An 18,343-nucleotide genomic window follows, 5' to 3' on the forward strand; every position below is an offset into this window, starting at 1 on the left:
AAGCCAATTTTTCAGTCTTGAATTGGTAAAGACAATATTTTGAAACTGGTTTTGATTTTGAAATTGGTCCTTAAGTTATCATCCATTTCCATCATCTGAAATTTCCCAGCCTTTACTAAAATCTTCTCTTTTCCAAAGTTATTTCATAATCTGTCCCAGTGGTTATAATGTAAAATTAAAGAAATGATCATGTTTCTCAAAAGATAATTGCCTACCGAATTTTACTTAGGCTAAATATTTTGGTCAGAAATTTTTAAGGTTACAACAGGGGTGGCAGTTGTGTGGGTGGGGAGAGGGGGTAGGGGGTTATATTGGGCGTTAAGGCAGTTTGTTCTGTGTGTTAATCTCTTGCTCTTGGGTGATTTAAGGCATGGTTTCATTTGATTTAAATGAAGATGGGTAAAATGGAGATGATCTTTCTGAAAATGAATGGTCAGTTTTATGGTATAAATGATTATTTTCTTAATATATGCAAAAAAAAGTGCATTGCTCTCTGTGGCAGAAGACCTGATTATATGGAAGTTGTAAACGTAACACAGCTTTCCCTGGTTTGCTGCAAAGGCACATGGCTAATTATAGAAAGAAAGACTAGAAGAGAAAGGGATTTTTTTTTTTCAGCATAACAGTATTCATTGTTTTTGCACAACACCCAGTGCTCCATGCAAAACGTGCCCTCCCTATTACCCACCACCTATTTCCCCCAACCTCCCACCCCTGACCCTTCAAAACCCTCAGGTTGTTTTTCAGAGTTCATAGTCTCTTATGGTTCGCCTCCCCTTCCAATTTTTTTTTTTTATAAACATATAATGTATTTTTATCCCCAGGGGTACAGGTCTGTGAATCGCCAGGTTTACACACTTCACAGCACTCACGATAGCACATACCTCCCCAATGTCCATAACCCCCTCCCCCTCTCCCAACCCCACCTCCCCCCCGCAACCCCCAGTTTGTTTTGTGAGATTAAGAGTCATTTATGGTTTGTCTCCCTCCCAATCCCATCTTGTTTCATTTATTCTTCTCCTATCGTACTAACCCCCCATGTTGCTTCTCCATGTCCTCATATCAGGGAGATCATATGATAGTTGTCTTTCTCTGATTGACTTATTTCACTAAGCATGATGCCCTCTAGTTCCATCCACGTCGTCGCAAATGGCAAGATTTCATTTCTTTTGATGGCTGCATAGTATTCCATTGTGTATATATACCACATCTTCTTTATCCATTCATCTGTTGATGGACATCTAGGTTCTTTCCATAGTTTGGCTATTGTAGACATTGCTGCTATAAACATTCGGGTACACGTGCCCCTTTGGATCACTATGTTTGTATCTTTAGGGTAAATACCCAGTAGTGCAATTGCTGGGTCATAGGGTAGTTTTATTTTCAACATTTTGAGGAACCTCCATGCTGTTTTCCAGAGTGGTTGCACCAGCTTGCATTCCCACCAACAGTGTAGGAGGGTTCCCCTGAGAAAGGGATTTTAACAAAGGAAACCCTGTTCTAGGAATTGGAAAGTTTCATGCTTTCGATGAAACTCAAGTGTGTGAGCATCATTACCAATTACCAAATTACCAAATCCTTGCTGAATGTGGCGCATCACTGTCATGGGTTGTCACTTGCTGCTCCTACTTCTGAGACTGAGCCTCTGTTGTAACATTCTTTAGCAATAGGAAGGTGAAGACTGGATATAATTGCTCTGCAGATTATAAAAACTCAACTGATGTAAACGTATTTGAATGTGCAGTGTAGTCTTAAATGTCAACCATTAATTGTCAAGTCTTTTGCCTCTTGGGAGTCTTATTACATGAGTTGAATAGGATCTTTTTATTGTGATGGGTTTTTCTGTTGTTGGGCAAGGTGGGCTTGTCACAGGACATAGGACCAGTCAGCATTTTACTGTTTACTATATTTGTCTTTTTATAAAGTATCTCCCAGATGCGATTAGAAGGCTAGCAAGCCTGTAGTTAAAGATTTAATTGTATACTTCTTATAATCTAACTACTTACTGTACCTGGACTCCCTGAAGATGAAAATGAAAATCTCCTGTCATTTCAAATCCTTGGGTGACATCAAGTCATTGGAATTTATCTACATGCTATAATGATATGATCAGACATCTGTTGCATGAGCTGTTTTATTCCAGAGTAAAATACTGAAATTGTTATTCTTAATTAGACTGTTAATTTCTGAGACAGTTTGGATAGAGATAAAGCTGTGAATGTTAATTCATGTATGTAAATTAGAAATACTTTTCTAGATTTTGTGGGCTTTTATTGAAAATAAGTAATTTCTAGGAATTTACTCAGGCCATAGTATGGCTAAGTAATAATAATAACAATAATATTACTACTAATAATGGCTAATATTTATTGGGCACTTACACTGTGCCAGGCAATATTCTATTTTTTTAAGAATTTTTATAACAGCTTTGTTGAGATATACTTTACCATAAGATTCACCCTTTTAAAGTGATGTACAATTAAGTGATTTTTTCAGTATATTCACGTAATTGTGTGTTATCACCACTAGCTCATTTTAGAACATTTTCATCACCTCCCAGTAAAATCCTGTATCCAGTAGCATCACTTCTTTTCCCTTTCTCCCCAGCCTTTGGCAGCCACCAATCTGCTTTCTGTCTCTATTGATTTGGCCAGGCACTTCTTAAGTGCTTTTTATGTATCTCCTCTACTCCGTAACAAAAAGTGCTACAATTCTCATTTTACAAGTAGAAAATTGAGTCACAGAAATACTCCGTAACAAAAAGTGCTACAATTCTCATTTTACAAGTAGAAAATTGAGTCACAGAAAGATTAAGTAAATTGCCCAAGGTCACACAGTAAATTGATTCAAAATAGGAAAACACTAAATGGGAACATAGTAGGACACAGTTTTGAATTGCATTGTTATGTACATGAAATGAATATACCCTTTTCCTAGGGTATGGGTATGCTCCCAGTCATTAGCCATTACACCCTACAACTGAATGGAGATAGATAACTCTCATTCCCCCCCCCCCCCAGTAATAGAACACTATATTAGCATCTGAGAAAAACACAAGAGCAGTTGTATATTGGAAGAGTTAGGTTTCCTGCCTTCCCCCACCTTCAGCCCCTTTTGTCTCCTATCCCCCACCCGACACATGCATGCACGCATGCTCCTCTTCTTTTTCCCAAAGTCTTAAGAGTCAACCAACTTCTGCCTCTTTCATTTTAATTCTCCCAGAGGGAAGATTAGTGCATCAAAATTTAACCTGTTTATTTAGGTGCTTATAGTCAGGGTATGCATCTAGTCACTTATAATACCAGTTATATTTCTAAAACCTCAGAGAGCAGGAGTGTGAGAATAAAATCCTTTTTTAATTGGGTTAAACTAGGTGGGGTAAATAACAGAGTAAGGACTTTGCTTTAATGAAGTCAGTGGTTCCACCTGGTAGGAAGTAACCACATGCTGCTCTTATTCACTCTGTTCTGTTTATTTCAGAGCCTTTGTGCTCTGTGCCATCACTGCTGGTAATTTCTTGGTTCTCTTCAATACTCCATTTTAATCCTGATCTTCCCTGTAAATAATGAACCTATGGAAAGAATAATTCTGTAAGATGATTTGTGAATGTTAAACGTGCAAATAAAAACACTGGAAAAGATTTTGTACGTGTCTATTCTTGAACTGAAAGACACAGAGATGTTTGCTACATACTGTTTTCAGATGTAATATATTGTCATCAGACAGTACCAAATGCTGTGTAGGATTGGACAGGCAGTAATTTTAAATCACATTTACTGAGCAAGTAATATACACCAGGTATTATGTTAGCTACTTTATAACAGTATCTCTTCTAATCACAGCAGCCTTTTAACATTTTGTTACTAACCTTATTTCAAAGTTTTGAAACCTGGGAATTTGGGGAGGTTAAATAAATTGTCCAGAGTCTCAGTGAGTGGTGCGGCCTGGGTTCAAACTCAGGTTTTATGACTCCATAGTCTTCTATATTAGTTCCTTGCCAAATTAAAATCATACCTACCCACTTAAACTAAGCCACATCAATCAGGTAGCTTAATAATATGGTGGGAAACTGGGTTTTCACCCATCTGCTGGGGACAGTAGTGGTTTCTGCCTTCAGTTTATGATCTACTTGGAGAAACCCAATTCCTCACCATCCGTGCACACTCAAAGTTGAAATGCATTGTGATTCTTATTTTTGGTACCACATAAAACCTTAGAATGGTCAGTGAGTATAGGAGAAAGTCTTTGAAATATTGGGAGAATTTGTATCCTCCAAGAGGAGGGGGGGGGCATTCCAGATGGTAGGGAATATTTAAGAAGAAAGATGAGAGGTAGCAGCCAAGTCTAAAGCCATCTATCTACACATGTGCAAGTGTGTCACTGTCCTGTACATATCAGAATGCTTTGTGAAAATTTTCTAGCTGCCTTTATATATTTCACTTTACAAGGCAGATAAAACTTCTAAGCTTCTAGCTAAGGAAGTAGGCTCAGATAAGTGAGGTAGTATGCCTTGGGTGATAAAGCCAGTCTCAAGAACACAATTGCAGAGTTGATCTTCATGTAAATATTGATCCTTTTCTAATGATATCTTGCATACTGAAATGAATTCAACTAACTTTGGGAAATAAAGGTGGATAAGATGAGATCAAGTTATTGAGGGTAGGTATTGAAAAGTAGGAAATTGTGAGTAGTTGTGGTAGGAATAGTGAGTACTGTGGTAGGAAATAGGATGTTTTCAAAAGTTCTCGAGCAGGGGAATATCTCAAAGGAAGTTCCTTATAAAGGAATAAATGAGGACATATCGAAAAGTTGGATTGCAAGTAGGGCAGAGAGAAGAAAGGAGTGCCAATATATTTCTAACCATGGGTCTGGAAGAATGGTGTCTTCCTGAGAATAGTTGGGGAGATGTTGAGTTTGGCTATCAAAGTGGCCATATCCTAAAAACAACCGGAAATATGAGTCTTAAGTATAGTAAAAAATCATGCTAGAAATGTAAATTTGAGTCTGCAGATGTGATGCATGTTGAGAGAATGTACTGTTTCAGTCTTGTTGACGGGTATAGCTGCTAAAGGGCAGGACTGAATAAGAATCAAAGATGAGGAGGAGGGAATGAATCTTATTTATGTGCTGTGCATTTCTACATGCTACCTTTATCTTACATGAACCTTTTGAGGTAGTTTCCTTCGTTTTTAGAGGAGGAAGCAGTGTGGATTTGGTAAGCAGCAAAGGTGGAACATGAACACAGCTCTCGTCTTTATTCAGAAGCCTATGCTCTTCCTGCTGTGCTCTGCTACCCTTACAGAAAGTTTTATACTCCAACAACCTAAGAATGAGTGCCTTGCACAAAGAAGGTGTTCAAGAAACATGTTGAGTTAGTTAAAAGAAAAGTAAGCAATAAATAGATACTACATGCTGAGCGTGGAGGCATGATGAGAAGTAAGAATTGAGAAAATATATTTGGCTAGAAGAATATAGTAAATTGATTGCACTAGTGTCCCAGTGTTTTACCCCTCTCTGAATCCCTGCCCTTCACCATGTGACTTTGGAGTTCTGCTCAATAAAATGCAGAACCTGTTCTCTACCCCTTCTTTCTAGGTGGTCTTCATAGCTTGTTTTGCCTGATAAAATCTGGCAAAAGTAATGGTGTGCAATTTCTGATCCAGAATACCCGAGGCTCTGTGTGTTTTTTATTTGTCTCTCATTTCATGGCCGTATCTTGAGAGAACCTGCCTGAGTTCACCTGCTGGACATATGGAACATAGCCTAGTCATCCTAGCCATAGCTATTCTAGATTAGCCCACTACCAAATGACTGTCAGACAAATGAGTGAGCCCTCTAAGACTAGAAGAACTTTGCAGCTGTACCCAACCTAAGTTGCCAGTCTGCAGACTCAAGGACTAGATAAGTGCTTATTGTTTTAATCTATTGAATTTTGAGTGGTTTGGTATACAGCATTATAGTGGCAATAGATAGCTGGATACAAATGCCATTCTTTAAAATTTTTTTTGATGTTGGGACACCTGGGTGGCTCAGTGGGTTAGGCCGCTGCCTTCAGCTCAGGTCATGATCTCAGGGTCTTGGGATCAAGTCCCGTGTCGGGCTCTCTGCTCAGCGGGGAGTCTGCTTCCTTCTCTCTCTCTCTGCCTGCCTCTCTGCCTACTTGTAATCTCTCTCTCTCTGTCAAATAAATAAAATCTAAAAAAAAAATTTTTTGATGTTTCCTGTTACCGGGAAATGAAGGTACTGAGTATTGGTTTCTTATTTGTAGAGTCATATCAGGCACAGAACATTGGAGATGAAAGGAATTTTAGAGATAATTAATTCTATTTTCTCATTTTACAAAATGAGAAGCTGAGGGCCAGAGAGGGAAGGCTACTTACCCAACACTGTTAAAAGGAGCCAGAATAAAACAGTTTTCATTTCCAGTCCACTGCTCTTTATATAACATAACACAGTAGAGTAGCTGAAAGGGCCATAACCTAATGCCAAGAAAAAAAGAAAGAAAAGAAAAAGAAGAAAACCACCAATGTTTTGTCAGTGGATAGGTGCATATGTAACAGTGGAAAAGGAAGAAGCTCGTGTGAAATAGTGATAGGCTCCAAGTAAAAGAGTTTATTAGGGGAGTAACTACCTAAAGGAGATGAAAAGAACTGTGATTCTGAATAGAGTTGGTAGATTTAGCCTTGGAGAAAGTGGAGAAACCTCTTGTCAGGTGAAAGGGAAGAATGAGTGATTAGATGCATGGGTGATTAAATGTTCACATACTTAACAGACTGAGCATTATATTATGCTAGATACTGAGGATTCAAAAATGCCAAGGTATTTCAAATATCAAGGTAGTGATATCATCAAGTTGGCGGCATAGGTTGCTCCTAACTTTGCTCCCCCCCTCACAAGAACAACAACTAACAACTATTCAAGAACAAGACACCACTGAGAGAATTGTAGAGCATATGGGTGAGACTGAAGCATCCCCCTGTACCACAGAGACCAACACAGGTAGACGGGCAAAAGAAATACCTACATTTTGATGACATTGCTCCTCCCTCAGGCCAGCACAACACCATGTGGAGAGGTCTCCCCTAAGCTTCTAGTTCCTCCAGTGTGACAAGATAGCCCCAGGGGACAAGCAGCCCCTCCATCATTGTGGGTTGCTCTGCAGGAGCCCCTGCTCTGATCTCACACCCTGGGGATTATAGGGAGATTTATGGGCTCAACCACTCGGAGTCTGGTGCAACAACCAGCACATGGATCTTGGCTGAACCAGACTCTTATCTACAATACCTGTATAATAACCCCACCTAGCAGTTTTGCTCACTTACAGAACCAAGTTGGAGGCACACCCTGACTAGTGAACTTGATGGGGTGCGGGTGTGCCTGATTCAGATCCCCAAATGAGATATGCTGTAGAACCCATGTTGCCTATGCAGAGGCACAGCTCCATCCACTATGGAGGGTCTTCCAGCCCCATCTGACCAGAAGGTCTGACAAAAATTCCTGGAAACTGTGCTGGCCCAGTGGTACTTGAACTGAAAGACCCCCTGAGCCAAGCCAGTACTGGGCAGGGAGATTAATTCATAGCCAAAGCTGAGGGTAGCTCCTTGCCTCTTCCAATCAAGAGACTGAGAAGTTGAGAGTAGCCTAGAGTGCCCCTACCCCCAGGCAGGTAAGGGAGCTGAGACAGCCTCACTTACTGTGAAGTGTCTTCTGGTCTCATCAGACCAGAAAAGCTGGAGACAACTCCTGGAGGCTGTGTGGCTCAGCAGCACTTGAGTCTAGAGGTAGGCAAAGCCAATAGTTTTCAGAGGAAAGACAATGACATTGTTCAGTCAGGGGGTAGGGGTACAGGTTAGTTTGACTTAAGACAACCAAGAGCTTTTGTCTTCAGAGGTGCTTATGCTATGCCAGGGCAGGAACTCTAATTCATAGCCCTACTTACCACTGAATACATCTAACCAGGGAACCTAACCAGAGCACACAGGAAGTGGCATAGCCCATTCAACAACTCTATAATTAGTAGCACTTGAAATGAGAGCACAACTCATGGCTTACGTAGTCTATTACGCAAGACTAGTATCCTTGCAAGTACTCCTTGAACTGGAGTAGGAGGGCACGAGACTGTCCCATGAACATGAATAGATAACTATCAAATCATCCTAAATACCCCACAAATTTACCTGAAGACTGACAGAATAAACTCCACAACCAAAGGGAGAAAAGAGGCCACATCAAGGAACTTAAGACCTGTGGACATGGTTTAGGGGAAAATGGATCACCATCCATTTTCCATGTAGGTGCTACAGAGGGGGTGAGCTATGGTCACAGAAAAGGATAGAGGAGCACACAGGGAAAATAAAAGGAGAACGTTTCCCCCAAAGCCTTTGGCTGGGAAAACAGAGGGACTGAATTTTGTGAGTTCTTGCAACCAGCAGGGCTTTAAGCCAAGAGTTTTAAAGGTCAGCAGACTTGGCGGAGATAGTGCCTGGTGGGACTGCCCTGCTCCTAGAGATAAGGCAAACAACCCAGGGGCAGACAGCACGGAAACAGTGATCTAATGCCTGGGGCACACAGTGGTGAGATTATTTGCTCTACTTGGAGCCTGTCCCTGAGAGGCAGCTTTCACCCAGACACCTCTTGTAAAACAATGGAACTGGCTGGCACCATTTCCCTCCTCCACCCCTCAGCATAAACACAGAGCCACCTTCTGGAAGCAGCACATTGCACACACTGGATGCCTAACTTGGAAACACTAGGCCCCAAACCCCTGCTGTTTGGTGGAATCTCCCTTCTTAGGAATGCTAATCTCAGTCCCAGTGCTGTGGGCCCCTCACCCAGAAGACCAGCACAAACCTCTGCCCACACCATATCTCTTGACCAGAGAGTTCTGCAGGGCCTCAGTTCTACTAGCAGAAGTATAGGGTCCCCTTTCATAAGCATACCAGAGCACACATGATTAAAACTTGCCACATTCAGACCAAGGACCAAACACTGCGCACTGAAGGCAAGGACAGCCTCTACTAGCAACTGGCATGAAGGATAGAGCAGCCACAACACACCAAGCAAAGTGCATGCAACAGACACGGCATGAGCAGGAAATATAACTGGCTTTCCTAACACAGAAAAAAAAGTCAGAGACTTAGACAAAAGGCCAAGATGGAGGAATTTATCCCAAATGAAAGAACAAGGCCTTGGCCAGAGATCTATGCAAAACAGATATAAGTAACACACCTGATGGATGATTTAAATCAACACTCATAAGGATACTCACTGAGCTTTAAAAAAGAATAAAGGAAAGCAGGGAGACCCTTAATAGAGATAAAAGGGATAAAAAAGAATCAGACATGAAGACTGCAATAAACAAGATTGGAAACACCCCTGATGAAATGCACGGTAGGCTGGAAAAGGCAAGGGAATTAATTAGTGATGTAGAAGACAAAAATATATGGGGCACCTGGGTGGCACAGTCAGTTGCATGTCTAATTCTTAGTTTTGGCACAGGTCATGATCTTGGGGTCGTGAGATTAGGCCCCACATTGGGCTCTGGATCAGCATAGAATCTGCTTAAGTTTCTCTCTCCCTCTCCATCTGACCCTCCTCCTGCACTCTCTCTGTCTCCAATAAATAAATAAACAAATAAATAATCTATCTTAATAAGCTGGGGGTGCACTTTGGAAAACAGCATGGAGATTCCTTAAGAAATTAAAAATAGAGCTACCCTATGACCCTGCAATTGCATTACTGGGTATTTATCCCAAAGATACAGATGCAGTGAAAAGAAGAGCCATATGTATCCCAATGTTCATAGCAGCAATAGCCACAATCACCAAACAGAGAGAGCCAAGATGCCCTTCAACAGACAAATGGATAAAGAAGATATGGTTCACATATACAATGGAATATTACACCTCCATCAGAAAGGATGAATACCCAACTTTTGTATCAACATGGACGGGACTGGAGGAGATTATGCTGAGTAAAATAAGTCAAACAGATAGAGTCAATTATCATATGGTTTCACTTACTTGTGGAACATAAGGAATACCATGGAGGACATTAGGAGAAGGAAAGGAAAAGTGAATTGGGGCAAAAGTGAATTGGGAGGGGGAGACGAAGCATGAGAGACTGTGGACTTTGAGAAACAAACTGAGGGTTTTTGAGGGGAGGGAGGTGGGGGGATGGGTGAAACTGGTGGTGGGTGTTAAGGAGGGCACTTTTTGCATGGAGCACTGGGTGTAGTGCATAAACAATGAATCTTGGAACACTGAAAAAACTAAAATTAAATTAAAAAAAATAAGCTGGGGGATGCCTGGGCAGCTCAGTCAGTTAAGCATCTGACTTGATTTTGGCTCAGGTCATGATCTCAAGGATGTGATATCAAGCCCCACCTTGGCTCCACACTGGGGACAGAGCCTGCTTAGGATTCTCTCTCAATTCCTGTCCTTCAGCAGCACCTTTCCCCCACCATTTGTGCATACTCTGTCTCTCTCTTAAAAAAAAAAAAGGAAAGAAAAGAAAATGAAGCTGAACAAAAGAGAAAAAGAATTATGAAGGAGGAGGAGAATAGACCTGAGGAACTCAGTGACTTCATGAAATATAACAAAATATATTTTATAGGAGTCTCAGAAGAAGAAGAGAGGAAAAAGGGAACCAAAAATTTGAGGAAATAATAGCTGAAAATTTCCTAATCTGGGGAAGGAAACAGACATCCAGATTCAAGAGGCACAGAGCACTCCCATCGAAATCAAACAAAGTAGGCCAACACCAAGACATAATTAAATTTGCAAAATGTATTCATGAAGAAAAAAATCTTAAAAGCAGTAAGACAAAAGAAGTTCTTAACTTACAGACCCATAAGTCTATCTGCAGCTCTCTAAGTAGAAACTTGGAAAACCAGAAGGGAATGGCACAGTATATTTAAAATACTGAATGCAAAAATCTGCAGCCAAGAATACTCTATCCAGCAAGGCTATCGCTCAGAATAGTAGGAGAGATAAAGAGTTTCCTAGACAAACAAAAACTAAAGGAATTTGTGACCACTAAACCAGTCACAGAAAAAATATTAAAGGGGATTCTTTGATTGGAAAAGAAAGAGGGACAAAGACAAGAAAGGATCAGAGAAAATCTCCATAAACAATGACAAAACAAGTAATAAAATGGTACTAAAAATATATCTATCAATAATTACTCTGAATGTAGGGGCACCTGGGTGGGGCAGTTGGCTAAACGTCTGGCTCTTGGTTTCAGTTCAGCTTGTGGTCTCAGGGTCATGATATTGAGCCCTGAATCAGGCTCCCCACTCTGTCCATAGTCTACTTAAGACTCCCTCTCCCTCTGTCCCAACCCTCCGTGTTCTCTTTCTCTATCAAAATGGATGGATAAGTGTTTAAAACAATTACTCTGAATCTGAATGGACTGGGGAAAAAACAGACTATCTATATTCTTCTTATAAGAGACTCATTTTATTTTATTTTAAAAATTTATTTATTTTTAGAGAGGGAGATAGCACAAGCAGGAGGATGGGCAGAGGGAGAGGGAGAGAATCTCAAGCAGGCTGCCCACTGAGTGTGGAGCCCAACATGGGGCTTGATCCCATGACTGAGACCATGACACGAACCAAAACCATGAGTTAGATGCTCAACCAACTTAGCCACCTGAGCACCCCAAGAGACTCATTTTAGATCCACATATACCTGCATGTTGAAAGTGAGGGATGGGGAATCATTTATCAAGCAAATGGATGTCAAAAGAAACCTGGGCTAGCAATACTTAGATCAGAAAAATGAGACTTTAAAACAAAGACTGTAATAAGAGACAAAGAAGGGCACTATGTCATAATAAAGGGGACAATCCAACAAGATATAACAAATGTAAATATGTATGTACCCAAGACGGGAGCACAAAAATGTATAAAATAATTAAAAACAAACATAAAAGAAGTCATTGACAATAAAACAATAGTAATAGGACCTTAACTCCCCAGTTACATCAATGAATAGATCATATAAACAAAAAAATCAACAAGGAAAGAATAGCTTTGAATGACACACTGGACCAGAAGGACTTAACAGATATCTTCAGAACATTCCATCCTAAAGCAGCGGAATACACATTCTTTTCAAGCACATATATAATATTCTTCAGAATAGATCATATCTGGGTCACAAATCAGGCCTCAACAAATAGAAAAAGATTGAAATTATACCATGCATCCTTTCTCACCACAACACTATGAAACTGGAAGTCAACCACAAGGAAAAAACTGGAAAGACCACAAATACATGGATGTCAAACAACATGATACTAAAAAGTGAGTGGCTTAAACAGGAAATGAAATAAAAATAGGATAATCATAGACTTTTAACTATAGAGAACAAACTGGGGATTGCTGGAAGGGAAGTGGGCAGGGAGATAGGTTAAATGGGTACCGGGTATTAAAAAGGGCACGTGTGATGAGCACTTGGTGTTGTATGTAAGTAATAAATCACTAAATTCTACTCCTGAAACTAACATTATGTTATATGTTAACTAACTGTAATTCAAATAAAAACTTGAAGTTAAAACAACAACAACAACAACAACAACAACAACAAGAAAACACATAGAAACAAATGAAAATGAAAACACAGTGGTCCAAAACTTAGGGATGTGTCAAAAGCAGTCCTAAGAGAGAAGTATACAGCACTACAGGCCTACCTTAAGAAGCAAGAAAAATCTCAAATAAACAGCCTAAACTTACACCTACAGGAGCTGGAAAAAGAACAACAAAAAAGGCCTAAAGCCAGCAAAAGGAAGACAATAATAAAGACTAAAACAAAAAATTGTGATACAGAAACTTAAAAACCAATAGAACTGATCAGTGAAACCAGGAGCTGGTTCTTTGAAAAATTTAATAAAACTGATAAACCTTTAGTCAGACTTATCAAAAAGAAAAGAGAAAGATCACAAATTAATAAACTCACAAATGAGAGAGAAGAAATCACAAACGACACCACAGAATTCTAAGAGAATATTATGAAAGACTATATGGTAACATACTGGACAACCTGGAAGAAATGGATAAATTCCTAGAAACATAAAAAGTACCAAAACTGAAACAAGAAGAAATAGAAAACTTGAAAAGACAACCAGCAAAGAAATGGAAGCAGTTATCAAAAACTCCCACCAAAGAAAAGTCCAGGACCAGATTGGCTTCACAGGCCAATATGTTTGGTAGAAGAATTAATGCTTATTCTCAAAGTACTCCAAAAATTAGAAAAGGAAGGAATACCTCCATATTCATTCTATGAGTCCAGCATTACCCTGATACCAAAACCAGATAAAGACTCCACTAAAAAAGAGAACCTACAGGTCAATATCCCTGATGAATATGGATGCAAAAATTCTTAGTAAATACTAGCAAACCAAACAATACATTAAAAAATTCATTCACTAGGATCAAGTGGGATTTATTCCTGGGGTTCAAGAGTGGTTCAATACTTTTTTTTTTTTAAGATTTTATTTATTTATTTGACAGAGAGATCACAAGTAGGCAGAGAGGCAGGCAGAGAGAGAGGAGGAAGCAGGCTCCCCGCGGAGCAGAGAGCCCGACTCGGGGCTTAATCCCAGGACCCCGAGATCATGACCTGAGCCGAAGGCAGCGGCCCAATCCACTGAGCCACCCAGGCGCCCCTCAATACTTTTTTTTTTAAAAGGATTTTATTGGGCGCCTGGATGGATCAGTTGGTTGAGCAACTGCATTCGGCTCAGGTCATGATCCTGGAGCCCCGGGATCGAGTCCCACATCAGGCTCCCTGCTTGGCAGGGAGTCTGCTTCTCCTGCTGACCTCTCTACTCTCATGCTCTCTCTTTCTCAAATAAATAAATAAAATCTTTAAAAAAAGGATTTTATTTATTTATTTGACAGACAGAGAGCACAAGTAGGCAGAGAGGCAGGCAGAGAGAGAGTAAGGGAAGCAGGCTCCCTGCAGAGCAGAAAGCCCGATGCGGGGCTCGATCCCAGGACTCTGGGATCATGACCTGAGCTGAAGGCAGAGGCTTAACCCACTGAGCCACCCAGGTGCCCCAAGAGTGGTTCAATACTGACAAAACAATCCTTGTGACACATCATATCAGTAAGAGAAAGGATAAGAACATTATGATCATTTCAATAGACACAAAAAGCATTTGACAAAGTACAACATCCATTCATGATAAAACCCCTCAACAATGTAGGTTTAGAGGAAACATACCTCAACATAATAAAGCCCATACGTGGAAAAACCCACAGCAAACATCATCTTTAATGTGGAAAAACTGAAGATTTCCCTTAAGTTCAGAAATAAGGATGTCCACTTTTATGACTTTTATTCAGCAGAGTACAGGAAATCCTACCAACAACAATCAAGAAATGAAAGGCATCCTTTGTAATATAACTCGAAATCCAGAGTTTTGATGCCTCTCATTTTGTTTTTCTTTTTCAGAATTGCTTTGGCTATTCGGGGTCTTTTGTGGTTCCATACAAATTTTAACATTTTTGGTTCTAGCTCTGTGAAAAATGCTGGTAGCATTTTGGTGGAGATTGCATTAAATATGTAGATGGCTTTGGGTAGTATAGGCATTTTAACAATGCTCTTTGAATCCATGAACATAGAATGCTTTTCCATTTATATATATCCTCTTCAATTCCTTTATTAAGTGTTCTATAGTGTTCAGGGTATAGGTCTTTTACTTCTTTAGTTAGATTTATTCCTAAGTATCTTACTGTTTTGGTGCAATTGCAAATGGGATTGGTTCCTTGATTTCCTTTTCTGCTGCTTCATTATTAGTGTATAGAAGTGCATTGATTCTGTGATTGTATTATTCATGTATGACTTCTAGCAATTTTTTGGAGTCTTTTGGGTTTTCTACATAGAATATCATGTTATCTGTATATAGTGAAAGTTTGACTTCCTCTTTATTGGTTTGGATGCCTTTTATTTCTTCTTGCTGTCTGATTGCTGAGGCTAGGACTTCTAGTACTTTGTTAAATCAAACTGGTGAGTGGACATCCCTGTCTTGTTCCTGACCATAAAGGAAAAGCTTTCAGTTTTTCCCTATTGAGAGTGATATCAATTGTGGGTCTTTTGTATATGGCCTTTATGATATTGAGGTATGTTCCCTCTCTTCCTACTTTGTTGAAGGTTTTTATCAGAAAAGGATGCTGTATTTTGTCAAAAGCTTTTTCTGCATCTATTGACAGGATTTAATGGTTCTTAGCCTTTCTTTTATTGATGTGGTGTATTGTGTTAATTGTTTTGTGAATATTGAACCACCCCTGAAGCCCAGGAATAAATCCCACTTGATCGTGGCGAATAATTCTTTTAATGTACTGTTGAATTCGATTTACTTTTTTATTGACAATTTTTGTGTCCATGTTCATCAGGGATACTGGCCTATAAGACCCCTAAGTGGAGCCTTTGTCTGTTTTTGAAATCAAGTTATGCTGGCTTTGTAGAATGAGTTTGGAAGTATTCCTTCCATTTCTATATTTTGGAACATTTTGAGAAGTAGAGGTATTAACTCTTCTTTAAATGTCTGGCAAAATTCCCCTGGAAGCCATCTCGTTCAGGACTTTGGTTTGTTAGGAGATTTTTGATTACTGATTCAATTTCTTTGCTGTGATTTTTGATTACTGATTCAATTTCTTTGCTGTGAGGGGTCTGCTCAAATCTTCTGTTTCTTCCTGTTTCAGTTTTGGTACTTTATAAGGTTCTAGGAATTTTCCTTTTCTTCCAGGTTGCCCAATTTGTTGGCATGTTAATTTTTCATAGTATTCTCTTATAATTGTTTATATTTCTGTGGTGTTGGTTGTATCTCTCCTCTTGCATTTATGATTTTATCTTTTTGTATCCTTTCTCTTTTCTTTTTGATAAGTCTGGCTTGGTGTTTATCAATTTTTTTTTCTTTTGAAGAACCAGCTCTTAGTTTGACTAATTCTTTCTAGTTTTTTGTTTGTTTGTTTGTTTGTATATCATTTATTTCTTCTCTAACCTTTATTCCCTTCTTCTGCTGGCTATAGGCTTTATTTGGTGTTCTTTTTTTTCAGCTCCTTTAGGTGTAAGTTTACATTGTGTATTTGAGATTTTTCTTGCTTCTTGTGGCCTGTACTGAAATATACTTCCCTCTTAGGATTGCTTTTGCTACATCCCAAAGGTTTTGGTCTGTTGTGCTTTCATTTTCATTTGCTTCAATGTATTCATAAAATTTTTCTTTAATTTCCTGGTTAATCCATTCATTCCTTATTAGGATGTTCTTTAAGTTCCATGTATTTGAGGTCTTTCCAAATTTTTTCTTATGGTTGACTTCCCAGTTTCATAGTGTTGTGGTCTGAAAATGTACATAGTATGATCTCAGTCTTTTTGTACTTGTTGAGGGTTGATTTGTGACCCAATATGTGATCTATTCTGAAGAATGTTTCATGTGCACTTGAGAAGAATGCATATTCTGATGATTTAGGATGTAATGTTCTGAATATATCTGTTATGGACATCCAGTCCAGTTTGTCATTCAAAGCCATTGTTTCCTTATTGATTTTCTGCTTACATGATCTTTCTGTTGCTGTAAAAGTGATTTTAATTGTCTCCTACTATTATTGTATTATTATCAATGCATTTCTTTATGTTTCTTATAAACTGATTTATATATTTGAGTGCTCTAATGTTGGGGGTATAAATATTTACAATTGTTAGATATTCTTGATTTACTTACTCATGATATAATTCCTGTCTTCATTTCTTGTTACACTCTTTATTTTTAAAGCCTAGTTTGTCTGATATAAGTATAGCTACTCCAACTTTCTTTTGACTAACATTAGCATGATAGGTTGTTCTCCATCCCCTCACTTTCAGTCTGCAGATGTCTTTAGGTTTCAAATGAGTGTCTTATAGGCAGAATGTAGATGGATCTTGTTTTCTTATGAGAAGGGGGAAAGGAAAAAAAAGAGAGAAAGAAGACATAAGAGATTCTTAACAATAGAGAACAAACTCAGGGTTGATAGAGGGAGATCTGTGGGAGATCGGCTAGATGGGTGATAAGGATTAAGGAGGGCACTTGTTATGATGAGCACTGGGTGTTGAACGTTAAGTGATGAATCACTGAATCCTACTCCAGAAACCAGTATTGCATTTTGTGCCAAACTGTGGAAAGAACCAAGATGCCCTTCAACGGACAAATGGATAAGGAAGATGTGGTCCATATACACGATGGAGTATTATGCCTCCATCAGAAAGGATGAATACCCAACTTTTGTAGCAACATGGACGGGACTGGAAGAGATTATGCTGAACGAAATAAGTCAAGCAGAGAGAGTCAAGTATCATATGGTTTCACTTATTTGTGGAGCATAACAAAGAACATGGAGGACATGGGGAGATGGAGAGGAGAAGGGAGTTGTGGGAAATTGGAAGGGGAGATGAACCATGAGAGACTATGGACTCTGAAAAACAACCTGAGGGTTTTGAAGGGGTGGGGGTGGGAGGTTGGGGAACCAGGTGGAGGGTAATAGAGAGGGCACGTATAGCATGGAGCACTGGGTGTGGTGCAAAAACAATGAGTACTGTTACGCTGAAAATAAATAAATAAATTTTTTTAAAAAAGAACTTATGCAACACAACACTCCAAAAAACAAACAATCCAATTAAAAATGGGCATAAGACATGAATAGATATTTCTTCAAAGAGGATATACAGATGGCCAACAGATACATGAAAAGATGCTCAACATTACTTATCATCAGGGAAATACAAATCAAAACCACAGTGAGCTATCAGTTCACATCTGTCAGAATGGCTAAAATAAAAAACACAAGAAACAGCAGGTGTTGGTGATGATGTGGAGAAAGGAGATCACTCCTACAGTGTTGGTGGGAATGAAAGGTGGTGCAGCTACTCTGGAGAACAGTTTGGAGGTTCCTCAAAAATTAAAAAACAAAACTACCCTAGGACCCAGTAATTGCACTACTGGGTGTTTACCGAAAAAATATAAAAGTACTAATTCAAAAGGATACATGAACGCTTATGTTTATAGCAGCATCATTTGCAATGGCCACATTATGAAAGCAGCCCAAGTATCCACTGATAGATGAATGGATAAAGAAGATAGGGTACTATATATATTATAATATATATAATGGAATATTATGCAGCCATACAGAATTGAAATCTTGCCATTTTCCACAACATGGATGGAGATAGAGAGCATAGTTCTAAGCAAAATAAGTCAGAGAAAGACAAATATCATAATTAACACTCACGTGGAATTTATGAAACAAACAAACTTGCAATAGAAAAGGAGAGACAAACCAAGAAACAGATTCTTAACTCTAGAG

At 39.2% G+C, this 18,343-nt stretch overlaps 1 protein-coding gene across 2 annotated transcripts in view; it reads left to right on the forward strand.

The window, feature by feature from the left end:
- YIPF6 (Yip1 domain family member 6) overlaps nt 1–18,343 on the forward strand; it is an 86,193-nt gene that overhangs the window by 27,177 nt on the left and 40,673 nt on the right. The gene's annotated exons all lie outside the window — the stretch shown is intronic.

Source organism: Meles meles, chromosome X (assembly GCF_922984935.1).
Source record: "Meles meles chromosome X, mMelMel3.1 paternal haplotype, whole genome shotgun sequence".
Taxonomy (NCBI): Eukaryota; Metazoa; Chordata; class Mammalia; order Carnivora; family Mustelidae; genus Meles; species Meles meles.